The sequence below is a fragment of the Primulina huaijiensis genome, chromosome 3 (genome assembly GCF_012295235.1).
Source record: "Primulina huaijiensis isolate GDHJ02 chromosome 3, ASM1229523v2, whole genome shotgun sequence".
Taxonomy (NCBI): domain Eukaryota; kingdom Viridiplantae; phylum Streptophyta; class Magnoliopsida; order Lamiales; family Gesneriaceae; genus Primulina; species Primulina huaijiensis.
The window spans coordinates 4,470,955-4,481,609 of record NC_133308.1 but is presented as its reverse complement, the minus strand read 5'-3'; the positions used below and the strand labels follow the sequence as shown (position 1 = coordinate 4,481,609).

The 10,655-nt window shown below is 34.6% G+C and overlaps 1 pseudogene; it reads left to right on the top strand.

The window, feature by feature from the left end:
* Positions 1–238: 238 nt before the first annotated feature.
* LOC140973227 (protein CHROMATIN REMODELING 5-like) overlaps positions 239–10,655 on the top strand; it is an 18,349-nt pseudogene continuing 7,932 nt past the window's right edge.

Below are 10,655 nucleotides of genomic sequence, written 5' to 3'. Positions count from 1 at the left end.
TTTTGTTATTCAACGTTGATTTAATTGTAATTGAGATAGTTTTGAAATAATAAGTTCTGTTCTTCCAAATCAAATCATTTGTCCCGTACAAACTCCAAATTGGGTAACCAGGTATTTGCTTGAATCAGGTCATAGGCACGCTTTCACCTCAAAAGAAACTAAAAACGTGTTTGATTATATTCTTAACCCGTCTCTCTCTATCTATCTCTATACATCAAAGGAAGGGGAAAAAAATACTTAGCAGACCCAAATTTCCTCTCTCTAAAAAAAGCAAACAAGTCCTAACACATATGCGGAACACACCCCTTTGTATCTCTCTCTCTCTCTCTCTCTCTCTCTAAAAAGTTTTTCCCATTCCTCACCCGCACATCATCGAACACAACACCGCCGAATATAATCCAGTTACGTTTGTTCCTAATTAATCGATTTGATATCCTTAATCCGCTCCGCGATCGGCCTGCGGATTAGCGTCTTCAATCTGGTCCCGAGGCCCCGTATCATTCGTGAGCAAAAACCTGAGCATCTGTACCGTTTTGAAAACCTCTGTTTCCCGCCGCCGGATGTACAGTTATTACCCGTAATCAGTCTCCCGTGCTGCGCACGAGTGTAAGCCGTCGCGCGCCACTGGATTGACAGAAATACCCTTGACCGGATTGCTCAAATTTCCCTCCTCCCTTTTTGTTGCGTGTGCTAACTGTGAAGGTTAGTTTTCCGGGAAGGAATTGAACAGTCAGTTCATCTGTTTCGTCCGAGATGAGTTTCAGTTCGAATTAGGGTTTGCTCCCTCGTAGATTTAGGGTTTTTTTTGCATCGGTTTTGGTCGCGGCCTTTCCCTACGTAGTTTCGGCGGATTCCAAGTGTTAAGTGGCCGATCCATGTGTTTCACCTTGATTTTATTTTAAAAAATTTGGATGTCAATTACGTGGGCCATTCGTATAATCATTTAAATTCAAATTAGCGAACACAACTTTCCTTAAACATTCGAAAAAAATCTTCTATTTCGATTCATCAGCATCACTAAATGCTGTCACACTCGCTGTGTATCGTAATTTTGTGGCAAGTTGATCCTTGCTTTCAATTAGCTGATGATATTCTGCTATTCAATTAGCTGGTGATATTCTGCTATTCAATTTTTAGGTACTCTGCCGAAGAAAAGGGCATGTCATTTTTTAGGAATTTTCCAGGTGAAATGACAGAACATATTGAATTGAACGATAAAAACCATTCACAGCAGCTGACTGTTAATAGTAATAGAATACATGAGAATGTAGCCATGAACAACGAGGAAATACCAAAACCTACACCAAGTCACGATAATGGAGAAGATGATGACAAACATTTGAGAGGAGGAGATACACAGTCACCTATGAGGAGAATGGCTGTGGGTGGGAAGTGGGGTTCGAGTTTTTGGAAGGATTGCCAGCCCGCTGCATCACAGTCTGGGGAGGAGTCTAAAAGTGTTGCAGAAGATAAAGGGTCTGATTTGGAGGAATCATCTGATGGTGCAGAAGATAAGATGGAATCTGAAAGCTATGATATGAGACAAAAGAAAGTGACTGGCAAGGGATATCAAATTGTTCCTGCAGATGAGATGTTGTCTGACGAGTACTATGAGCAGGATGGAGATGACCATAGTGATACACCAAATCATCGCAGAATTATTAACCAATCAAGTGGGTTTAGTTTGAGGCTGCCGCCTCGACCTGTTTCTTCGAGTGGTGTCATTGGGAAATCAAAATTGTCGAAGCCTAACAGGTATGGTCACGAAGATGCTTTTGACGACGACGACGACGACGACGATGACAAAGACGGTAATTGTTTTTTCCGCTCTTGAATATTTTTTTATAATTCTATATTTATGTAATGATTGGTGGCCAAAGACTGCTATTTGGCTTGTAGACATCAGTATCATAATTAATTTGATTTCTTGTGCGCAGGAGATGACCCTGATGATGCTGACTTTGATCCGGATTTTGGAGCCGGTGGCGAGCACTGGGGAACCAAGGTCCTCTATAATACACTGATGTAGCTGATGCCTACTTGCTATAATTGCAATTGTTGTGCCTTAATTGCAGGGCTGAGTGAGTTAATTAAATATATATATATATATATATTTCTGGAACTATAGTATGACTTGGTGGCACTCTGTTGGCTGTCATTATAAAGAAAAGTTATATTAGCCTTACCTTGTGATTGTGATATTGTGGCCATTCTTTGTAGATTCTTTTGGCCTTTATGTTACTTTTATCAGTCACTTTTAAACAAGGTTATTTGCAGATCCGAAACATAAAATTATCGTCTGCAAAAGTTGTTCTGGGTCTATTATTAAAAGTAGCACTTGTCTCGTATAGAGGACCTGAGATATTAATGATTTTTGAAGCAGGTTACATGCAATATTGATTTTTTTTTTAATTTGAACTCATTGGGCTATTTACTTCTCCTTTCCCCTACCGAAATGGTGACCTTGTTGGTGTGAGGAATATTTATCATTCATGGAGAATGTATCCAGTAGCTAGGATGGAACTATGGTGCATACTTAGATGCGTGCAAATAGACAACACAACGTGAGAATAAACCTAGGGTTGGTTGGAATTGTTTTTTACTCGTTGAGAGACTCACATCTGAATTTGTAATTTCCACACCACTTAAAAAGTTATTTGTAGGATGTATAATGGAAGATGATTATTAAATTTGGTTTGTAAGATTGCTGTTGTGTATATACTGTTGGTATAATTATATTACGCTGTTGTGGTTTTCTTATTCTTCTTGTACCGATGCTTTTGTTCTCTACTGATGTGTAATATAGTTTGTTTCGCCTTATATAAGAGCTTAGATGCACGAAGGAAACCTAACGAGTATGATGTGTGGATTAATGGATATGAGGAAATTGATACTTTGTTCACTTAACTATTATGAATTTATGATAGTGGTATATTGTATATGAGTTTAACTACTTGTGCTTACTACACATGTATATGTGGGGGTGTATGATTTAATTTTGTTGGCTCAAGCTCGAACTCGATCAAGTATTAAATTTCAAGCTCGAGCTCAACTCGTGAAAATACCGAGTTACTCGAGCTCGAAAAGCTTAGAAACATAATTTTAGGGTTTAAATTGTTTATTTACATAGATAAAAATACCTTTAAATTATATATCTTTAAAAAACAATAATATATAGTTACTCGAGTAGATTGCAAGCTATTCTATTAGAAATAATTAAATCATGAACTCGTCTCAAGTGAAGAATCTAGCTACTCGAATTTGTCTCGAGCTCGGTCAAATCAAGCTCGAATTTGATCGAATATTAAATTTCAAACTCGAGCTCAACTCGAGAAAATATCGACTTACTCGAACTAGAAAAGCTCGAAAATGTTAGTAACATAATTTTAGGATTTAAATTGTGTATTATACGGACAAAAATACTGATAAATTATATATCTTTTAAAAAACAATAATATATAGTTATTCGAGTAGTTTGCGAGTTATTTGACTTGAAATAATTAAAACTCGAACTCATCTCGAGTGTAGAATCGAGTACTCGAACTCGACTCAAGCTCGGTCAAATCAAGCTCGAGTCGAGTTTGGACCGAGTCGCTAGAATCGCTTGCACCCTTATATATATGAATCCACATCACAGCATGTCTTCCGGACAATTTGAAGAATGGATGTGAGTTGCCTTCCGTCTTGAGAAGACATTGTTTAAGTAGATTACACTTCTAGTTTTAAGCGTTCACAAATGCCAAGTTTTGTGTTTGTGCATCAATATGTGGATCTTTGTTTTCTAAATCATGATTTTTGTTTTTTTTCTCTTTAAATAAAAAGTTACAAGTAATTTTACTTATTGAGTGGATCTGTTAGTTTTCTGTGTTTTATAGTGACATTGGTGGAGCTACGGCACAAGTTTGAGTTTTTTTTTGTTATGTTTGGTAATAGCTAATTAATACGTGCTCAATTTTGCAGCATGTTCCTTCGAAAAAAAATAATTTCTGTATAAGTGTGAGGATGTTCTCTGTTTTACTAGGTATGATGTGATCTTAGGAACTTTTCTTTTCTTAACTCCAGGATAGAGATGAAGATTGGGATGCTGAAGAATCTGATGAAGAAGATAATGTTAAGGATGATGATTTGGATATCTCTGACGACGATGACATCTACATAAAGAAAAATAGGGCCAAGAATTCAGCGAAGAGCGGCCGAACTTTGAAGTCCACCAGGGAAAGATCGCTTGCACCGTCCTCTCGGCGAAAGACAGGGAGAACTGTTATTGAGGAAGATGAAAAGGAATCTTCTGCCGAGAACTCGGAATATTACAGTGATGGTTTTAGAAGTGCAAGGAGAGATCCTACTGCACGTAGAAAGATTGGAGGTTGGTCTGTTTCGATGAAAACTTCTGTTCGGAACAATGAACCACGAACTTCAAGTCGTTCAGTGCGGAAAGTGTCATATGTTGAGAGTGATGAAAGTGAAGATCTTGATGAAGGGAAAAAAACGCATAAGGTGTGTTAATGTCTTTGAAATCACAATTAAACTCTAGCACATAAGTTCATTAAGTGTTTGTAAATTATTCTCACTGTTGCATCCATATTTTTTATTTGTTAAAAAGCATTATTTTGTGGTTTAAGTATTTAGAATTTTATCCCGGCCATCTAAATTTAAAGACCTTAAGTTGCATTATCAGTTATAGTTAGGCTGATCTAATCTTACCATTTTTTGTGGACCTTGATTATTAATTCATACGGTTGATGGATTTGTAATTTTTGTTTTTTCTTTTGACACTGTTCCATCAGTAGAACTGTAGAAGTAATATAAGCTGTTGTAATTTGGTCACAGTGTGTGGAAATTCTGATGATGTTTTCCCCTTCTTTAGAATTTCCTTTCTTTTCACATTATACTGTAAAATCTAAAAAAGGGGGATATGTTTGAGTGAGTCTCATTATACAATGTGTTTTTTTTCTATTTGGGTATTTCTTTACAATGTTGTTGACATTTACTTGGTTGAACCGTCTTTTTTTATACATTAGTTTTTATCTTCTGAGTGGCTTTTCTTGGCTTGTGGAACATGCTAAGTGAACGGCTTTGCTGTTTATCGTCTTTCCTTCTTAGAGTTGTCCTCCCATCAAAAGGATATTTTCATTGGGCTGTTATTAACGAAATGGACGATTTATAGATTGTAGCAGATATATTTGCTACTTTCACAAACATATAATGGTGAAATCAGCCATCGTTGCTTGATTTATATGATGCACTTCTGTAATGCAATGATCAAATAAATGATGTGGTTAGCAAAAGTATTTATGTTGTAGTGAGTGGGAACATCATCTGACTTGTATCTTCATTATTGCTTCGCTTTTTTTTTTGTTTGTTTGTTTGTTTTTTCTCTTCCTTTGTTTTAGATTTGTTAAAATTCACAGATATGTTACTATTTTAGACCTTATTTCATCAAGTTCTTCATGATGTTGTGTTGATCACTATTATATTTTTCAAGAAGGAGGAAATTGAAGAAGATGATGGTGATGCAATTGAGAAGGTATTGTGGCATCAACCAAAGGGTATGGCTGAAGAAGCTTTGAGAAGTAATAAATCAGTTGAGCCTGTGGTTTTGAGCTATTTGTTTAACTCAGAGCCAGATTGGAATGAGATCGAGTTTTTAATAAAATGGAAAGGCCAGTCTCATTTACATTGCCAATGGAAACCACTCTCTGAACTACAGAATGTAAGTATTCTAAAACCAGCTGCTGAAGTAAGACAGACTTAACAGTTAACTCTGGTAGTGAGAGTTATTAATGTGAACTACTGTTTACAAAGCATATTCATAAATTGAAAAACATATTGGGTAATTGCAACCCTTAAACATACACCTTTGGCACGATGCACCGACAACAAATTCGGCCCATTGCATCCTGAAAGTGGATTTTTTATCGTAAAATATTAATGCATTTATTTAAATTTCTTAAAACTAAACAAACTTATTATAAATCTTATCATATAATTTATTTCTTGATAATATTTGGCAATTTAATAATTATTGTTATAATGTTGCTGCAACTAATTAGTTTGACTGCTAGACTGTACGTTTATTTGAGTAAAGATGAGAGAAATTCTGGTTCAATAGACTTTACAAACAAATAAAATTGGACATTTGATCAACCAGCACACGTTTATAGATGATGTCTTGTATATGCTTTTTTTATTTTATTTTATAATTTTTAGATTGACGTTTTATAAATTTTTGTGTGTTTATAAATATCACTGTAATAGAAAGAGAGGGTAGTGAATACTAGGTACATAAAAAATATTGAGGGTTACATAAAGTGAATGGATATATGCAAATTTATGATTAAATTCAAATGTCTTTGCTGAGATAAATAATTAAATTCAGCTGTAATTTTTATTATTGAATAAAATTATATATTGGATGAAGCATGTATGAGCGCACACAATTTATTAACCTTATAATCAGACAGATAAAAAAATGAAATGGATTAAAATAATTAGTTGAAAACAATGTTATTATACAGTTGCACTCAATTGTTAGAATTAGTGCAAGAATATAGTTTTTATAAATTTCGAGTTATTTTTATTTAGGTTTTAAGACAATATAATGGAACTTATTTTTTTCATTTATTTCGAGTATAAGTATTTTGACTATTTCTGAAGCGCAATTTTTGTTTTCTGGGTGTGCAAAGTGCCTGAATCTAATTTTGGGCTGCATTATGCTAATGGCGTGTATTTATGTGGTGTAATGTTTTCTTGGTCTGATGTCCCGATGATGCTTAATATTTTGGTGATTTTTCAGCTCAGTGGTTTTAAGAAGGTTTTGAATTACACCAAAAAAGTGATGGATGAAGTCAAGTATCGGAAGATGTTATCTCGTGAGGAGGTAATATGATGATTATCTTTGTGCCAAATTTGAAATTAATTTATAACTCGGTAACACTAAAGCTATGTGAATATTTTCTGGTAAAAAACTCTCTCTTGTATTTTTGTGGGGGCATAACCTTTGGTGAGTAAGCATTTTACATAGAGAATTAAAAATATTTTTAGATGGAAAGCTTGTCTGATGTTGGGAGAATATACTTGATCCTTGCTTTCAATGTTATTATGAATCTAACAATTCTTTGTTGTGATGTTACTAAATATTATGAATATGGAATTTTCTTGTAAGATTACAACAAATTATTTTGACGTGGACTTGAAAATTTTCACTGTTGATGCATGTGCTATCATTTTCCTCTGCCATCATGAAGGCACAGGGCTTTCTTAGTTAATTCATTAACTCTCACTGTTATATGTGGCTAGATTGAGGTAAATGATGTGAGCAAGGAAATGGACCTGGACATTATCAAACAAAACAATCAGGTGTACTTTTCTTACCCTTGTATCTTTTGGGGTTTTATTCATACACCATGAATTTATTATTTTGCTTACATTCCTATTACAAGCCTCATGTTTGGTTTTGAAATTCATACTTAGGTGGAGAGGGTGATTGCTGCCAGGGTCGCCAAAGATGGTCTGGGTAATGTGGTACCAGAATATTTGGTCAAGTGGCACGGACTCTCATATGCTGAAGCTACTTGGTAATTCCCTCTTAATTTAAATGTGCCTCCATGTGCTTGACTTCTCGTAGTATGATGAGATCTGTATTAACCTGTGCGAAGTCTATTTTTAAGGTGTGAAATAATATATCACCAGCTATTTTTCATGTTAATTTATGTAGTTGTTTCAAATGAGATCTTGAAGTTCTGCTGCATTATGTCTTATTGCAGGGAGAAAGATGTTGATATTTCATTTGCCCAGGATGCTATTGATGAATACAAGGCATGACTTCATATGACATTCTCTTGGGAATTGCCTTTTTAATGATCTTTTAAGCATGAAACAGTTTACTTTTGTTTTATTCTAATAATTTACAAATTTTGCCAAGTTTCTTAAAACGAACCTACCGTCTTAAAGATTTATTTATTTTTTCTTGCATGAAATTTTGTTTGTATGGAGTGATGTTATTTTGTTTTATAAGCTTTGTTACTATGCTTTGAAGGACTTATCTAGCCATGCATTCATTGTTTGATTGGATCAGTCTATGAAAGAAATAGAGTAGTTCCATTATTTTTTGGCTTTATAATTCTGATTTAGTTTCCCAGAACTGTGATCAGTCTAATCATGGCTATCTTCTTATCAAGTTACTTTTTCTTGTTTTTCTTACCCTGATTCAGTTACGTCTATGTGTAGACATATAAATATTTCTTTCTCAAGTTTTATTATGTACTTTGTTTTAATTTGATACAAGATCTTCTCTGTGTGGTTAGACTGGTCTGCCTTGCCAATTTATATGCCATACATTTAAGTATCAAATATTTCCCTTGAATTTGATCAACTATTGAATTGATGTTCTGAGTGTGCCATTAGTTTATCAAGATCATGATCTTTTCATGGAAGCAGGCTCGCGAGGTCGCCATTATGGTGCAAGGGAAGACTGTTGACTTCCAGCGGAAAAAAAGCAAAGGTTTGTTAGTACACTCATAAATTCTCAAATTTCTGCTCTGAATAGACACTTTGATGTTATCAATGATTTATTGTATGAAACGAATATAGCAGATTTGCTATGAGCTTTGTGGCATCATATAGATGAAGAGTGAAGTTTCTCAGAGGACTGAATGTTCCATCTCGTCCTTTTGTTTTCTTGTATTTTATCTTACTTGGTATTGTCAGTGAATTGTGATAATTCTTAATGTTATTATTATTTTTAATTTGTCTACTGTACTTTTATATCATAAAGATAAAGATTGTTCCACTCTCTCAGGAAGTCTTAGGAAGCTTGATGAGCAGCCTGAGTGGTTGAAAGGGGGAAATCTTCGAGATTACCAGCTTGAAGGTTTGAACTTTTTAGTTAACAGGTGCGAACTTGGTTCAAGTTGGATTATTTGCTGCAGCTATCTTATCATGTTTCAATCATTTGCATTCTCATAAAGCTGTGCTGATCAGTTTCTCTTTTGCAGCACAGCTGGAGAAATGATACAAATGTAATATTAGCTGATGAAATGGGGCTTGGAAAAACTGTCCAGTCAGTTTCGATGCTTGGATTTTTGCAGGTACTTAAAACTTATTATGCTAGTAAATTTGAACTTTTTCAAATGTATGGCTGCTATTATTTCCTGATTGTTTCTGCAGAACTCTCAGCAAATTCCAGGACCATTTCTTGTCGTCGTTCCATTATCTACATTATCGAATTGGGCAAAAGAATTTAAAAAGTGGTTGCCAGAAATGAATGTTATTATTTATGTTGGAACTCGTGCTAGCCGTGAGGTTGGGAAGTTCTGTCTCTTCAAGATATATTTTATACTCGCTATGGAGTGCATTTCAATGCTTATACGATAATATGTTGATGCTGTTGCATGGTTGATTCAGATTTATTTATACTCTTTTTTGTATTCATGCATGCTTGTGATTATTGGAGCTTTTGAGGTTCCTTTATATTTATGTTTCTAGATTTGTTATTGTTTTTAATTGATTATACTCTTCATGTGAAGGAATAATGTATCGGATTCTAGAGGAATGACATGCTTTGCTTACATCCTCATGATTTTCTTTGACTTTGATTAGAATGTGGATCCCGTTCTGTTTTGATGGGGAATCTTCACCATTTTTTGAATTTTAGTTCTATCTTTATGTTTCTTGTTCTGCAATTTTTAACTTTTAAGTTTTTCATTACTGGTTTACGAACACATTCTTTCCAAATGTGTTGATTTGGTAGCTTCAGCAGTCGTTCATTAAAGATGTTTTTAATGTCTCTCAGTGGACTCCAATTTCATGATCAAATCATATATTGGTTCGAATCTGTAAAGGGATATTCTTGATGAACTGCAGAAATGCCATTTCCCGCTTCTGGAAGTCATTACTCGATAACACTGTTATTGCCATCTTCATCTCCAATTTACCTATATTTCGTTTTAACTAGTTGAAAATTAAAATTATTTAAGTGATTAAAATATGGGTTGACTATGAGGAGGTAAGTTTTGAACCAGCTCTTTTGTGGATGCTAATCTGACCTGCTGCACTTCGCTTGAACAGCAAGGTCAATTCTCATTGTCCCCTAAAACGTTAGATTGATCTGCATCAGTTCTGTTTTTTGGTATTTTTTTGGGGAAAAAATTGCACGTCGGCATTTTCTTTAACATGTCTTAGGATTATTCTCATAATAACAAAGTCTGTAAGTATGTATTAAACTTGTGTTTTGACCTGCATTACTAGGGCAGTGCTTGTTTGAAATTTAACCATTTGGGAAGAGAATCAGGGATCTGGTCTGAAGCTTCAAAGAAGTCTGATTAGATTATTCTGTGAAATTATCCTTAAAAAAAGTTATTTTTGTCTTTCTAATGGTCTTTGTGCAATTGCAGGTGTGTCAGCAATATGAATTTTATAATGATAAAAAAACAGGCAGAGTCACACAATTTGATACCTTGTTAACTACGTATGAGGTTTTATTGAAAGATAAAGTCGTCCTCTCAAAAATCAAGTGGAACTATCTTATGGTTGATGAAGCCCATAGGCTAAAGAACAGCGAAGCTTCATTGTATACTTCATTATCAGTATGACAAATTTAATGATCAAAGTTGCTGCTTTGGCTCTCATATTGTACCTTTAAATAGTTTGTTTAA